Genomic DNA, 17386 nt, shown 5'->3' with positions numbered 1-17386 from the left:
TACCCTGTGACCCCCTTTACCTATTTCACCCATCTTCTACCCCCCACCTCTGGCAAGTTGTATTCTAGTAAGGAATGGTTTAAGGGCATGGGGACAAGGAAAGTACTTCTCTCTTGTAGGCTTATAGACATCAAATGACTAGGTGTTCTTTTCCTGAATTCATCTCATCTGGCATGTTCAGCTTTCCAATTACTCAAGCCTAATGGTGCACACACCCATGACAGGTTCCTGGACTCATTAATGAATAATTGTATGATGTGAGTCACTTTCCAATATTCATGGCTCACTCCTGAATGTGGTATGCTTATCAAAATATCTATGAAAGTTTATGAAATATCTATTTCAACTTTCTTTACCACATTCTAATATATGCTGTCTGTTCCTAATGCTGTAGCAAATTTAAGAAACTGTGGCATTTGACAGAAACTGCTTATCTGTTCATTTCTAATTCCTCATTTCCAGTCCTATGAATCTAATCTTGTATACTTTTCTTTTTTAGAACTCCTTGGTATTGTGCTTGGGCTTTCCTACCAATAAATAATATCTGGAGGTGGAGTAATTTCTTTACTATCTATATCTTGACAATTCCTATTTTACAATTTCCAGCCCAGGACTTCTACTGAGCTCAACCTACCTATCCACCTGTTAACCTGATATCATCTTTTAGATATTTCACATAGGAGACATTTTAAATTTGGACTCATCACCCACTGCCTAACTCCAGCCAGTTCTCCCACTGTTCATTTTCCATCCAGATGCTCAAGTGAGAAACCCACAGGTGACTCCTACCCCCACCGAGGACCATGAAATCATTCATGTCTCCTTGCTTGTCTTCTTTTGAATCCTGTTGACCCCAACCAAATTTAAGCCATAATCCCCTCCCATCACTGCAATAAGCTCCAAAATGATCTCTCTGTATCTGTCCTTGCTCTACTCCAAAACTTTTTTTCCATAGGGCAATGTTTTTTCAGAATGCAAATCTCTTATCATTCCTCTTCCTAAATTTTTCAATTGCTTCCTGTTGCATTTAGGATAGAGAGAGAAATACTTGACATAACTCTGCTTGTCCTATCGGATCTGGTCTCTATCTACTATTCCTCCCTCATTCTCTATGCCTCCATTTTGTAAAAATGGGGTTCACCCATCCCAAGAAGTACACGAAAGGATCCAAATAGATGCAAAAGGCAATTATCAGAATTTCTAGTTTTTAAAAATATTTTATTTATTTATTTGAGAGACAAAGAGTATAAGCACAAGGGAAAGGGGAAGGGCAGAAAGAAAAGCAGACTCACCCCTGAGAAAGGAGCCTGATGCAGGGCTAGATCCCAGGACCCTGAGATCATGGCCTGAGCCAAAATCAAGAATTGGGTGCTTATTAACTCACTGAGCCACCTGGGTACCCCTCTAGTTCTATTTTTTAACCTTATCTTTTTCAAATGTCTATTTTTGTGTGTATTTTATTAAAGTATACATTAATGTATTTAAAAATGAAAGTACATATATTGGAAGTATGTGCTTAAATTGCTTTTACTGATAGGAATGCATAATGAAAAGAGTTTAGGGCTCACTAGGTTCTTTTTCTTTTTAAAGATTTATTTATTTATTCATGAGAGACATAGAGAGAGAGAGGCAGACACACAAGCAGCAGGCTCCTTGCAGGGAGCCCGATGGAGGACTCAATCTGGGATCCCAGGATCACACCCTGGGCTGAAGGCAGATGCTCAACCGCTGAGCCACCCGGGCGTCCCAGGCTCACCAGGTTCTACCATAGCCATAGCCATCCTGGACTTCTTTTACTTCCTTCTGCACATATTCTGACTTATCTCAGGATGGGCGCGCTATTCCTTCTGCTGGGATGGAGTCAGCATATTCACCTCAGGATTCTAATTGAAAGGTCTAAGGTATGATCAGGCATCTCTAATTTTACAAAGCTTAGGCAATTCTGCTATACTGTATTGTCTGTTTAAAAACCACTGAATTAAAACATCAAGTGCTAAGGGAGTGGGGCGCAGGCTGAAGAGGCTTTTAATGGACTGGCCTAAGAATATAATCACCAGTTTCTAAGGGAATATCCATTCTGTGTTTCAAACAACCAACTTATAAATAAACTTTAGGGGAGAATAAATTTGTAAGATCAGGAAGGACTATTTTTAATGTTCCAGAATATCTCAAGAATCTATTATATAAACAGTTTGGCTGTAAGGACACAATCAAGTTGTAAAAAGGGAAAAATTGGGGTGCCTGGGTGGCTCAGTTGGTTAAGAGTCTGATTCTTGATCTCAGTTCAGGTCTTGATCTCAGGGTCGTGGGTTCAAGTTTCACGTTGGCCTCCACACCCAGTATGGAGCCCACTTTAAATAGATAGATAGATAGATGATAGATAGATAGATAGATAAGGAAAAATCATTTGCTTCAAGAATATTTAAGCAATCGAGTTTCTCTTCAATATTATATTTAGGGTAGCTTAGGGCTAAATAAGCTTGCATTTGAGGTTCTTCTCTGGTAAATACTAGCTACATAATTTTAGAAGCAAATCACTTAAACCTCTTACTCAGAGCTTTAATTATTTATTTTTTTAAAATGGGGTTAACACAAATCACAACCACTGTGACCACCTCCTTTTATTGAGCACACAATGCATGTCATTGTACTAGGTTAAGCACTTAACATATTTTTTATTACTCAAGCCTCACAAAGTTGAGTTGGGTTTACTTTACCCATTCTATAAAATTAAGTATACTGAGGAAGACAAAGTAACATGAAAAGGGACCATAATAGGGCAGCCCCAGTGGCTTAGCAGTTTACCGCCGCTGTAGGCCTGGGGTGTGGTCTTGGGAGACCTGGGATCAAGTCCCACATCCGGCTCCCTGAATGGAGCCTGCTTCTCCCTCTCCCTGTGTCTCTGCCTCTCTCTCTCTCTCTGTGTGTGTCTCTCATGAATAAATAAATAAAATCTTAAAAAAAAAAAAAAAAAAAAAAAGGAAAAGGGACCATAATAATGACTGGCCCAACAGGCTTTCTGACATCAAAATCAATGGGTTACATGCCTGTCCTCTACACTGCCTGTCACCTGTCCAGCACACACAGCTCTCAAACCCGGGGTCCTTCTCATCAGCCGCTGGCTGCAATGCACCAAGCTAATCAACTGCAGGATGGTGGAGATACTATTTTAACTCCTGACTAGGAGATAACAAACCTAAGATATCTGCTGTATCACCAACTATCAGGTTGGAACTCAAAAAAGTATAAACACCATCACCCTGAAACTTCTGGCAAGCCAGAAAAAAGAGAAGGTCAAACAGACTCTGGGGTGGTTGAACCAGGAATTTAACTCTGGGAGAAGCCTGTATAGAATTTCATAAAGTCTCAAGAAGAGGCAGATTGAAATCATATATTTTCCTTCTTTCCTAGCCCTCTGAAGACAAGTATTGAGGCATTAATACCATTGATACCAGGAGATTTACAGTGTAAAGCCAATTACCTTAAGGTACTGGAATCAGGCAGCTCTTAGATGGAACATTTTGTGAGCCCTATAGTTTCACTGAAAATGCCTTTCTTCTCTGTGTATGATTTTCTAGATTTCATTCTGTTCTTATTGCTTCACATCCTGATTTGTACAAAAAATGTTGGGTACTTTTCTGCAGCCATATGCAACTGTAAACGCTGCAGCTGGTTTACTAGCACTCATTCTACTGGTTTTTAAATCTATTTTTCTCAGATTCTTTGCAATGGAAGGAGAGAGAAAAAAGACATTTTGCTTGTTTATCTCCTAAGTAGTAAGAGTAATCTCATCTCACTATATCCTCAACTTTAGATTGAATTATGAAAATTTTGTTATTTTTCTCTTTGTAAAAATTAAGAAGCAATAATATCTTAAGCTGGCATAATAAACGAATGTTTGTTATTTATTTTATTTTAGGGCAAGATGCTCAACATCCACTGTAATATGGCAAGTGAAATTCTATTTCTGAATAAGTTTTTGGGGGGATCCCTGGGTGGCTCAGTGGCTTAGCACCTGCCTTCGGCCCAGGGCGTCATCCTGGAGTCCCGGGATCAAGTCCCACATCGGGCTCCCTGCATGGAGCCTGCTTTTCCCTCTGCCTGTGTCTTTGCCTTTCTCTCTCTCTCTCTCTCTCTCTCTCTCTCTCGTGAATAACTACAATCTTTTAAAAAACTGAATAAGTTTTTGGTTAGAAATTTACCACTTAACATTTTTATTATAGTGTTTAGAAAATAACAGAATGACTACCAAGTGCTAAAAATTAAGGCTGTAAGATGGTATGTAATACACTAAATCTAGTTACATGTTGGATGGTGTTGGTCTGATTCCAGGGAGTAGATTAACCAGATGTAGTCCCAAAACTGGGCCGCAGAAAGCTGATACAGCTATGCATTCAAAAGCGAGCTAATTAAGCTTATTTAAAACTAGACAATGATACAGGAGAGAAAGAATGACAGGGGAACCAAGGAGGACACTGTTTTTTATTATCATCAAATGTTATGTTCTTTATAATAACGTTGACCTTTGCAGCATGGAATGCTAAGAAATCTAAAAGAGTACTTTTATGTCAGTTGTCCCTGGCACTTAAGCGAAAGTAAAGATATATCTCTTGCTAAAAGTCCTCATAACAGGCAGAAGGCTGTAGACATTTATGCTGTAGGACATTTAATTCAAGACTAATATGCTAAGACAATCTGAGTTAATTCTGTCTTTAGAAAGATTCAATTTTATCATACCAGATAGAGAAGGACAAAAGAGTGGGAAAGAGAAATGGAGCTTTTCCTGTATTCATCTACCTTTAAAGACAGGAAGTAAAACTGTTTATTTCGCATCAGCAGAAGATCATGCTGCATGATGGCTGCATTGCCATTTTTACATCACTCTTTTAACATGACAAGGAAAATGTTTTTTGTTTTTTTTTTTTAAGATTTTATTTATTTATTTATGAGAGACACACAGAGAGAGGCAGAGACACAGGCAGAGGGAGAGAAGCAGGCTCCCTACAGGGAACACAATGCGGAATTTGATCCCAGGGACTTGGGACCATGACCTGAGCCAAAGGCAGATGCTCAATCATTGAGCCACCCAGGCACCCCATGAGAAGGAAAACTTACCCTTACTTCGCATTTTAAAGAATCATCCATTTATTCAGTCAAATATTTACTGACTACCTACTACGCAGCAGGTATAGCCATCTAGCCATCAGACCATTCATGGTCTGTCTCCTAAAGGAGCTCACAGTCTGATGGGGAGAGAGTCTTTAAAAGAAATAATCACACAGTCTAAATCAATACTGACCTTACAAAGTAAGGTGAATGCTGTGAGGGCAAAGTAAAGGTGGAGAGATTGTCACACATGTGGCTCTAATTGTGATGACATCTCTGAGGAATGACAATTAAGCTGAGGAGTCAGTTAGCCAGTGAAGAGTTGGGAGAAAGAGCGTTCCCAGCACAGGGGGAATAAGGAGCACAGGGTGGGGAAGAGCGAGACTGGCTACGTACTTTGCCAGGACAAGTAAAACTAAAAATTTTAAACCCCTTGTTTAAAAAGCGGTAATTTCAAGATGGCGGAACATGCAACCAAGTGTGGGGACTTGTGTAATTGGACAAGCCACATGCCCATGAAGCTGGCTCTGGGAAAGACAGCCAGTGTGAGGGGCCAAAGGCCAGTAGAAGCATCATTGGGAGAGAAAAGGCTAGTTGAGGCTGAAAAAATATGGGAGGTAAACAGGCCCAAACCCCAGGAATAGGGCCTCCAGGGACCAACCTCAGGGACCAACCTGCTCTGTCTCCTTTACAGTTCCCAAAATAGTTATTAAAGAGCTATTGTATAAGCCAAGCTGTTATGTAAGCACTCTTCTGGGTGCTAAGAGGAAGACAAAGAAGAGTCTTTGCTTTTAAGAAGCTTACAAATAATTCTGTAATTTAAGGCAGAATATGGTTTCACATGAAAGTGTAAGCACCAATTTGTGAGAGATTCAAGGCATGAAGATTATTCACTTGACATAAACAGACTGAAATTAGCCTTCTTCTGACTTTAGGGCCATGATTTGGCCATTTCACTATAGAAATAGCAAACATACCTGGTACTTCCTACATGCCAGGTACCAAATGCTATATGCTTTAGATATATTAATCTATTTTAGCCTCATATTTATGAGGTAGGTGCTATTACTATTATTTTTTAAAGATTTATTTATTTTAGAGACAGCACGCATGCAAACAGGCACATGAGCATGGTGAGGGGGACAGGAGGAAAGAGGGGGAAGCAGACTCCTTGCTGAACAAGGAGGGTCTGATATGGGGCTGATCCCATGACCTGGAGATCACAATCCGAGCCAGCTGAAATAATTGGATGCTCAACTGACTGAGCCACCCAGGAACCCCATGGTAGGTGCTATTATTTTCACTTTAAGGAGAAGAAAACAGATACCCAGAGAGAAATAACTTACTTGCCCAAAGTCACACAGCTAGCAAGGTAGGGATTCATTCCAATCCAGGCAGCCAAGGTCCAAAGCCCTTGCTACAAACTACTATGCTATACTACCATCTAACTAACATTGTTTCATTTTGCTTTGCTTTAAAAGTCTATATGCTATATTTATGCGCTTTTCATTTTTTTTCTCCCTGGTCTTCTGCTGTCACTATATCCTTCTTACCTACTTGGTTTGCCAGATATCCTGCCTCAAAGTGGCTAAGAGATACACAAGAAAAATAATTTTCCTAAAATTTTTCCATTGTTAGGGTCAGAATTGGCAGGAAATATATTTAGGTATGAATTTTTGAAAGGAAATGACATAGACGGTGCTGCCTTCCTTTGCTGTTGATGACAGTCCTATGTATCTTTTTGGATGGATGACTAACTAGAGCTGGTACAGTTATGGACAGCTACTACTGACTCCAGGAACTGTGAACACCTAATTACTAGTGCTCTGGAACCCATATGAGTTCTCGGTGTCCCCATAACCCAATGCCAGATCTGTTCCTTACAGAAGTGAGAAGTGCATACATGTGCTCATTAATTCCACATATACCTACTTTGTGCAAGACACCATGCCAAATGCCTTCTGGGACACAAAGATAGCTAGAATACAACCCCTTAACCAAAAAATTCACAATAAACTTTAAAATTTGATCAATGTCATTCTGGTAATAGAAGCCTTATGCTCTTAAGGTTTAGAGGAGAATGTTTTCATAAACTCACCAGGAAATTTAGGACAGACTTTAAGGAGGAGCTAGCCTATAAGCATTGTCCTGGGGGGAGCTTTTGCTATTGACTATTCACAAGTGTCAGGATCTTTCTTACCATTCTTTTCCTTCCTTCCCTCTCTCCTTCTTCCTTTTTTTTTTTTTTTTTTGTATTAGTGGCCTCCAAAGATTGGGCAATAGCAAGGCCACAAGTTTCCCTGCCACTGCCTTTCTATAAGGTAGGAAGAAGCATTTGTTAGGTGGCAAACAAGCCCAGAGTGCTCTGCCTCAGATGCCATTCTGCAGGTGTTACAATGCCTCATTTGCCAGTCTTACAGGCGATCCATGCAATGCTGGAGGGGCCTAAATAGTATTTCTAGCCAATTCAATTTAAAATTACTTGACACCCTTTAGGCTAATTAGAAAACCCTCTGTTGTAGATTTAAATATAAGTAGGATAAATTCACGGTAGTTATCTCCTGATTATAGTTTTTTCCAATGCAACCAACTAACCCTAGACTGTATTCCCATATCATGTGCTTCAAATATTAATCAAGTCCAAAGTACAGACTAAAACTAATGCACAGTTTATCACACTGTTGGTTAGAGTATTTTAACACACGTTTTATCACATTGTGTCGATAGAAGTATTTTAATGTAAATTGCTGAGAGTATATAACAAACAGGTAGGACTATAATAGGTACAGAGAGGAGTAAGATAAAGAAAAAACCAGCTCATTATTGCTTATTTCTTTCCTCATTCCATACAGGAAAGGAGAAGGAAACTGCTGTAAGCAAAGGCATGGAGCTTAAAAGTGTGGGCCTGCTAACCCTGCTAAGCAATTGTTTGTCTGAGTGAGGAGCTAGAGCCCCTGGTGCTTGGCAACTGCAGAGAACGCTGCAAAGGTGGCACTGAGGCCAGTTCATCAGATCTAGGTCATCACCAGTTGATGAAAGCATGAACCTATTTTGGTAGTAGCTAGTTCAGTGACCATATTTTCTGAAAGAAAAATCAGGCACATGGTCTTAACAGATGTTCGGGTCCATTCTGGATGTGAGAAGCAATTTGGAAGATGAAAGAGAACCTAAAATGCTAAAAATGTTTTGATTGTTTTGGTAGCTTATAGGGCTTAGGAAACAGAATCTCTGACGTTAGAGCTATCTTTGAAATAAGTCTTGTTCCTGTAATGGTAAGAGGTCACTGAGGTGTTGAGGGGATAGAAGCCAGTGAGAATGTTCATCTGGAAATGGTGTATCTATGCTAAATTAGGGGACAGGGTCAAGATGAAGAGGAAGGTGGCAACTGAAAGGGTATTTAGGAAGTTTTAAAAACAGGTCAGGAGAAAAGGCCTTTGTGAAGAAGGTGACAAGAGAAGTGGAAAGGAAGGCCCGTGAGAAGCAGAAGAGAAGTCTCTAAAGGAAGTCTCTCCTGTCATTTCAGGTAGGCCCAATGATCCCTTCCCTCCTTAAACTCCTTTAGAATTTGCCTCTACCACTCATTTAATAATCACATATGGGTATAAAGAGCTTTTCCTGGGGTATGAATTTTCCTGATTAGGATATGTTAAGGCAAAAAAAACCAGAAAACCAAAACCAAAACCAAAACCCTTATTTAAACTTGGTATCATCACTGGCTTCAACTTAACACAAAGCTGAATACTTAGGAGAAGCCTAAATCGATCCTTGCAGTTAAAGCATACTCTTAATGTCTTGAGGTTCAAGTGGATTTTGTTAATTAAAGTATTAGAATAAGAAAGACAGATGAAGACTATGCCCATATATTTTCTTTGAGTATGGGTATTACAGGAGGTATGTGATGACATAGAGCTGATAAGTGGAAAGACATAGAAATCCACTTAACATAGGATATTTTTGTTACCTAAATGAGAAGATTGTGATAACCAATTAAAAATGGCAGTTTTCCTTGATATGTTTGACAGAGCCAATAATTACCTCTGCTCTGTGGGGCAATTTCTGAAATGGTGCATACGAATGAGACTATTTGGGAGACTTCTTATGCTATACAGTTGGATGCTCTTCCGTAAATTGAAATTCATTTCTTTAATTTTGGGCAGGGGGTGAAGGGAAGACATAAGAAAAAAGTAAAAACATCACACACAGTGAATGCCTAACACTTGAAAAATAGATATATATCTGACAATCATAAGAGAATTCTCATTTTGGAAAAATGGTAATATCAAACTAACTTTCTAAAAATTAACTGAATCATCTTTAATGCTCAGAGTAGATCAAATGAGAATAATTTGAAATTAGACTTGGCCACACACAGGTAAAGGAAAGACCATAAAATTAGCTTTTTTTGTATGCTTGTTTCAGGTCCCTCTACTGCTGTTTACACATGAATGATTGCTCTCCAAAGCTTGGGGTGGAGTGGCATTTATGTTCCCATTTCCATGGCAACTGTGAGGAGGCCAGAAAAATAAGGTATGGGGAAATATGCATTTCAACCCTCACTTCCCTTCCACCCATCCAGCCCTCCTCATTTCCATGGGAACAGGAATTGAAAGACCTCCAGCAGCCGAAAGTGAAAGCTCACTCATAGATTGCAGCTGTTTGAACGTCAGCTGAGAGCTGCAAATGACAATATATTGCAGTTGTTAAAATTTTTAAATGATATTTTTCCTAATAAATTCCCCCTGTAATAATTTACAAGGGGGAGGGGCACTTAGGTGGCTCAGTGATGAGATTCTTGGTTTTGGCTTGGATCATGATCTCAGGGTCCTGAAATTGAGCCCCTCTCCCCCAGAGTAGGAGTAGGCTTAGGCTCGGGATTCTTTCTCTCTTCCTCTCCCTCCCCCTCTGCCCTCAGCCTTAGATATAAAATATAAATAAATAAGATATTAAAAAAATAATTTACAAGGAGAAACTAGAGGAAGAAGAACACTCTTTGGATTTAGTATTTTGGTATCTTTTACAATTGCAGTATCATATATCATTTTTTAAAAGTAATCTCTACACGAAACAGGGCTCAAACCCACAATACCAACATCAAGAGCCACATGCTCTACAGAATGACCCAGCCAGATGCCCACATAACATATATCATTTTATTTTATTTTCACACAAAGGGAGAGAGAGAGAGAAAGGGAGAGCATGCCTCTGTAGGGCAGTGGGGAGGGAGAGGGAAAGAGCATCCTAAGCAGACTCTGTGCCCAGCGTGGGAGACCCATGTGGGGCTCGATCTCACCACCCTAAGATCACAACCTGGGCAGAAATCAAGAGTCAGATGTCTAACGGACTAAGCCACCCAGATGCCCCTTGTTTATTATTTTAAAACAAATGGCTATGGGCAAGAAATGCAGTGAAATGAAGAGCAGTCCTCATCAAGTCACTGTGATGTCAAAAACCTCCTCCAAATGGTGGACGTGGAAAAAGTATGGAGGAACTAATTAAACTGAGGGAGGAAAGAGAAAAGAGAGGGGAAGGAGGGATCTAATTTAACTTTAAAAAACTACTTAATCAGTGGTGCCTGGGTGGCTCAGTCAGTTAAGCATCTGATTTGTGATTTCGGCTCAGGTCATGATCTCAGGGTGCGAAGATCGAGCCCCGTGTGGGACTGTGCACTGGGCACAGTGCCTGCTTAAGATTTTCTCCCCCTCTCTCTCTCTGCCCCTCCCTTCCTCCACCCTCATGTTCATGTGCTTTCTCTAGAAAAAAAATCAAAAACACTATATTGTATTTTATTACAAGAAACTATGTGAAGATTGTCAGCTCTATCTAGAGTGTGAGCACGGAGTCTGATGAACCTGCTGAGGAACCTAGACTTTTGCAAAAAAAAAAAAAAAATTCTACAAATTTTACATTATAGCAATTTGCAAAAAATTTCATAAACATGGAGAATTGCTACAAAATGAGAAAGAAAACACATTTATGGAGTATTGGAAAGTGCCAGAACTTATCAATTACTTGGTTTCATATTTGTAGACTCACCTTGGGCCCCAGAAGTCACTTTCATTTTTTTCTAACTATTGATCTGCACCTTATAGCTTAATTTCTATGTTACATTGTAAGTGACACTTGGAAAGTCTCAAGACAGTCCTCATGTACATCAAGGTTTCTAGCAGTGAGGGATGGGGAAGGAGAGTTGTCATATTTTTTTATAAGATTAATTATAAAATAATGATAGTTCATTTTTAAAAAGTTATCTGGTAGTTAGAGACTGTTTTTTTCATAAACATATTACCAGTGCCTGGTACAAGATGACAGGTAGGTCCTCAATATTGCTTCTTGATGTAAACAGTTAGATTTTACTCGAATCCACACTGAAAAATGAATATCCTAATTTGGAGCTCCTCTGTAGTTTATTCTCCTAATCTTGATTTGGAAGTATTACCTTGGAGACTGTGGTAAGAAAAAACCCATATAGACCCCACAGGTCCATTCCTCCTTATCTTGTTGGCTAATGCTCTTGACACCATTCTGTTGAATTGTATTAGATTATGTTCAGGTTTTGAAATTTGTATTAGATTATGTTCAAGTATTCAAATCTCCTTGGCTTCTGAGTTCAAATAGAGGTTGAAACCCATGTTTCTTTAGCTACTGTCATTAAAAGGACAGGCCAGAACTTGCCTAAGATTGCCCATTTCCATTCTACATACAAGGAAAGGCTTTAGAACACATATGTAGGATGTTTTGTTTTATTTTTTTTTAAATATTTTATTTACTTATCCATGAGAGACACAGAGAGAGGCAGAGACACAGGCAGAGGGAGAAGCAGGCTCCATGCAGGGAGCCCAATGTGGGACTTGATCCCAGAACTCCAGGATCACATCCTGGGCTGAAGGCAGATGCTTAACCACTGAGCCACCCAGGCGTCCCTATAGGATGCTTTATAGATGGAAATACGTGTTATAAGCTTTAAACTCACAGAGAAATATCCTCATTAATAACAGAAATGAATGCCATCCTTTTAAACATATGTGAAGGCTAAAAAAGAAAGAGGAATATTTGTTTTACATGTCCATAACTTAATTCTATCTCAGGGGTACTTTCTCACTCTTTTTGGAGGGGTTGTTATTCCAAATTGTTCACTGTAACTTGGCTTCTACTTACATTGCCTCAGGCAAATACAAAACCTCAACATAATCTAATACAATTCAACAGAATGGTGTCAAGAGCATTAGCCAACAAGATAAGGAGGAATGAACCTGTGGGGCCTATGTGAGTTTCTTCTTACCACAATCTCCAAGGTAATACTTCAAAATCAAGATTAGGATAATAGGGCAGCCCCAGTGGCGCAGTGGTTTAGCGCCGCCTGCAGCCCAGGGTGTGATCCTGGAGACCCAGGATCCAGTCCCACATCCGGCTCCCGGTGTGGTGCCTGCTTCTCCCTCTTCCTTGTGTCTCTGCCTCTCTCTATTCTCTCTCTGTCTTTGTGAATAAATAAATTTTTTAAAAAATCTAAAAAAAAAAAAAAAAGATTAGGAGAATATTTAGGTCAATATTGAGGACCTACCTGTCATCTTGTACCAGGCACTGGTAATATGTTTATGAAAAAAAGTTTCTAACTACCAGATAACTTTTTAAAAATGAACTATTATTTTATAATTAATCTTATAAAAAATTATGGCAACTTTCTTCCCCATCCCTCACTGCTAGAAACCTTGACGTACATGAGGACTGTCTTGAGACTTTCCAAGTGTCACTTATAATGTAACATAGAAATTAAGCTATAAGGTGCAGATCAATAGAGAAAAATGAAAGTGACTTCTGGGGCCCAAGGTGAGTCCACAAATATGAAACCAAGTAATTGATAAGTTCTGGCACTTTCCAATACTCCATAAATGTGTTTTCTTTCGCTTTTTGTAAGCAAATTTTCCCTGGCTACAATAATTAAAATAGTTTTATGAAGCACTTTGTTGTCTCTATAAAGTATACAGTGATTTAGGTATATAACACAGAAAGTATTATGAAATCTGACAAGTTAAAGCATGCTTTTAACTTAATCTAAAATTGCTCTTTTCTTGCTGAAAAACCATAATTTCCTTGGCCTTTGTGTTCTCATCAATTCTACCATCAGCACTAATGATTGGCTTTCTTTTTGGAGACATTTTCCACCCAGAAGCAAAGTTAAGTTGAAATCTAAATACTAAAAAAGACCACTGGTCTCATAAGACTTGTTCCTTACCCAGACTTATAGGGCATATACTGACAACTAGTACTTTTGCAAAATTACAAAATGTTACAGTGTTATGGCTCTTAGGAGAATCTCATCAAAGTGTTGAAATCACAAATGATAAATTCATAAATTTAAAAATCTATTATCATAAATTTTGGAGTACTAAGTTTCTCAAACTTCCTTTTTCAATGCTAACAATTTCCTGCTGAGGTACTTTTTCAAGGGATTATTTACAAATAAAAATATATAAGGACCAGACAAAATTAAGCCAAAGTCCATATTAAGTGATTTATTTCATCTCCTAGACTTTGTAAATTTGAGTGGGTATGTATTATATATGTTATTTCTAGTCCAAAAAAAAGTCAAAGGTATCACACCTAGATACTTCCGAAACTGTTATTCATAGGCACTCAGAATAGAGAACCAGAAATATTTACAAAAATTTCATGAAGAACAGTAACAAAGCCCTTCTTTGACAACAGAGAACATGAAAAACCAGAAATATCATTTACTCTTTAAGAAGGGAAATCAGCTTTACTTCAAGGGAACTCTAATTTGAATTGAAAATATTTTTAAATCCAGGAACCATGTCAAAATTAGCCTTTTCTGCTGATCAAAAAGCTAAATGATAAAGAATATATCTGGTCCGGAATCTAAATTAAAAAACAGATTTCTTAGCTAGTCTGTTGAGGTGAAGGCCGCAGTACTGAACTGACTATATTTATTCTCTAGTATAAATACAATTTTTTTTGCTTATGCTTCCATGTCATTAGAAAAAAAAAAAGATTTTCTTGTCAAATTATTTTACTACAGAATCTATCTTATTCACTTGAAATGTAAACCTCCACGTCTATAGAAGTCAAATTTGTGAGGCACATATATTTAACATTCTAGATCATGTTAAGGACTTTATTTCTCCCCCAGCTTTATTGAGATATAATTGACATATAACATGTTCAAGTTTTTTTTTTTTAAGAGTTTATTTATGAGAGGGATAGAGAGAGAGAGAGAGAGAGAGAGAGAGAGAACACATGGGCAGGGGCAGGCGCAGGAAATGTAGGCTCCCCACTGAGCAGGGAGCCTGACACAGGGCTTGATCCCAGAACCCTGATCATGACCTGAGCTGAAGACAGATGCTTAATCAACTAAGCCACCCAAGTGCCCCTAACACTGTTTAAGCCGTATAACATGTTGATTTGGTGTATGAATATACTGTAATATACAGTAATATGATAAACCACCACTTTATTTGCTCACAACACCATCATGTCACAGAATTACCATTTTTTTTTGGTAGTGAGAACATTTAATATCTACTCTCTTAGTTTTCACATATACAATACTACTAACTGTAGTCACCATGTTGTATATTAGATTCCCAGACTTATTCATATTACAAGTCTGAAGCCTTTGAACAATATCTCTCCATTCCTCCCCACTCCCATGTCCCTGGTAACTGCCAATCTACTCTCTGCTTCTATGAATTTGGCTTTCTTAGATTTCAGATATAAGTGAGTACAGAATGTGTTTTTCTGACTTACTTTGTTTAGCATAACGTCCCCCAAGGTCATCCAAGTTTTTCTGCAAATGGCAGGATTTCCTGCTTTCTCATGGCTAAATAATATTCCATTATATGTAGCACATCTTTTTTATTCATCCATTGATGGACACTTAAATTGTTTTCAGATTTTAGCTATTGTGAATAATGCTACAATAAACATGGGAGTACAGATACTTCCTTGAGAAGTATTCATTCCTTTTGAATGTACATCCACAAGTGGGAGTGCTAAATTATATGGTAGTTCTATTTTTAAGTTTTTGAGGAACTTCCATACTTTTCTTCTGCAGTGGCTGCACCAATTTACAATCCCACCAACAATGCACAAGGGTTGTGCACCATATTTTTGATAAGTGAAGAAAACATACCCAATATGAGACTAACAGCTCATTAATTTACATTCTTACATCATATGTGAGCTTAAGATAAACAAAAACTGTACAACCTCTGTTGCTCTGATATTGCTGTTACCATTTCTGATTTCTGCTTTAACTGTTTCTGTTAGGCTTTAATAAAAAGGTCTCTAAGCTAAAAAGACAAAATTGAATTCTCCTACAAGTTCATAATTTTCCCTGGAGGATTGGGCTTTTCAAAGCTGGCAAATTGAACTGAATATTCCAGTCTGACCCAGACAAAAGATCAAAATGCTGAGATGTCGGGATCCCTGGGTGGCACAGCGGTTTGGCGCCTGCCTTTGGCCCAGGGCACGATCCTGGAGACCCAGGATCGAGTCCCACGTCGGGCTCCCAGTGCATGGAGCCTGCTTCTCCCTCTGCCTATGTCTCTGCCTCTCTCTCTCTCTCTCTCTCTCTCTCTCTGTGACTATCATAAATAAATTTAAAAAAAATTTTAAAAAAAATGCTGAGATGTCTCCAAAATCCTAAAAATGGTCCTCAGGCACACATGACAATCAGGGAATCTTCATTATGCAACAGATAGCCTGGATGTAGAGTGGGATGCTAAAAAGAGCCTTTATCTCTCCCTAGGACAATGGGTCTCAAACACCAGTGTTCCCACAAAATTCTTACCAGTTGCAAAGAGGAATAGAGCAACTTTGCATGAAGAACCTATAAGGAATCACCCTATTCTAAATATCAAAGTGAGTATCACCAGTAATAAAACAACTCAAAATCATGCTCCATTTGATAGAATAGATACAATGGGAAAAATACAGCATCATCTCTATGATAAATTCTGGTCAAAAATGTATACCCTAAATCTACTCATGAGGAACCATCAGGACCATCAGATAAACTCAAATTGAGAGACAGTCTATTAAATAACTAGCTTGCAATTTTCAAAAGTATCAAGCTTATAAATGTCAAGAAAGACTGAAAAACTGTTCCAGACCGAAGGTGGTGGCTCAAGAGAAAATTGAATATAGCATGTGGCTCAAGGTTTCATTGTAAAATGAACAAATATTCCTCTTTGAAATTTTGCTGAAAAGGACTGACTTTTTGGAGTGGTTTTGGTATCATCCTACATGGAAAAGAAATCATCCTACCAGATGATTTCTCTGGGTCCTTTCTAGTTCACCAATTCTACCTATTTACTATCTACCTGCCTATCTCTCATTCAGCGTGCACTTAACAGAATTTGAGCATATATAGCTCAGAACTTCACCAGACAGGAAAATAACCATATGCTTAAAAAAAAAAAAGTGATGATGAGTCTAAAGAAAGCTGTTTTATACTATAAATCTTATTTTAATAGTAAGAAGGCAAGTCTTAAAAATCTACACCTGTACACAATGGGGGTCACACAATGTCTTCAACTAAAGGGGCTAGCATGGACAGTCTTCTACATGGTCTTTCTGTCACATGATTTAGCCTCAACCAGGAAGTAATAAGGAACAATAGGTTTAAATGTTTTTTTTTAAGTTAAATATTAACGAAGCCTTCCAGGGTAAAATAGGAGTCATTTCTTTGCTTCTTAGTAGAGTGATGACAAGTAGTAAATGTACATCTAAAGTAAAGGACAGAACTGAGATATATATGTTCTATAGACACAAACACTCTTCTGTCTTCCTCCACCCCTCATAAATCTCCAATTGGCTGAGACAACCAATGGTTCAGTATAGCTGAGTGAAACGCATGACAATAGCTGTCTTCCCTAATCTCTTTTTTAGAAAGCATTTAAGTCTTGCCAGGGTCGAAGCAAGCTTTGATTTGGCTCAAATCACTGACTCCTGGTAAGTCTGAAAAGCCTCCCAAAGAAAATCCCTGAAAGAGGATCAGTGAATAAAGTATTATCTATTAGAAGCCATAAGAAATGACTTCCATATTCTAAGAATTCAAAGGTAGGTTTAGAATTAGAGTATTAGATTATCAATCTTACTATTAGCACTAGAGATTCTGAATTTTATTCGTAAAACATAACACAAAAGACATTCTATCAACTTCCTTTTTTAAAAGAAATGGGAAATATTCACCTATGTAAGAAAAGACCAAGTTTCAGTGGACATGCATATTCATTCCAACCATTCAGAGCCCAGTCCAGAG

The 17386-nt window shown here is 38.4% G+C and overlaps 1 protein-coding gene and 1 long non-coding RNA gene across 14 annotated transcripts in view; one reads left to right on the top strand and one right to left on the bottom strand.

Moving 5' to 3' along the window:
* RABGAP1L (RAB GTPase activating protein 1 like) overlaps nucleotides 1-17386 on the bottom strand; it is a 728064-nt gene that overhangs the window by 41143 nt on the left and 669535 nt on the right. The window lies entirely within an intron of this gene.
* On the top strand, nucleotides 3087-16265 carry LOC140634737 (uncharacterized). Its single transcript, XR_012032123.1, has 5 exons — nucleotides 3087-3227; nucleotides 3412-3487; nucleotides 7959-8629; nucleotides 9526-9633; nucleotides 15872-16265. It is a non-coding gene; the product is annotated as an uncharacterized lncRNA (long non-coding RNA).

The sequence above is a fragment of the Canis lupus genome, chromosome 6 (assembly GCF_048164855.1).
Source record: "Canis lupus baileyi chromosome 6, mCanLup2.hap1, whole genome shotgun sequence".
Lineage (NCBI taxonomy): Eukaryota > Metazoa > Chordata > Mammalia > Carnivora > Canidae > Canis > Canis lupus.
Note: the sequence above shows the minus strand (reverse complement) of the source record. Positions and strands in the feature narration are given on the sequence as shown.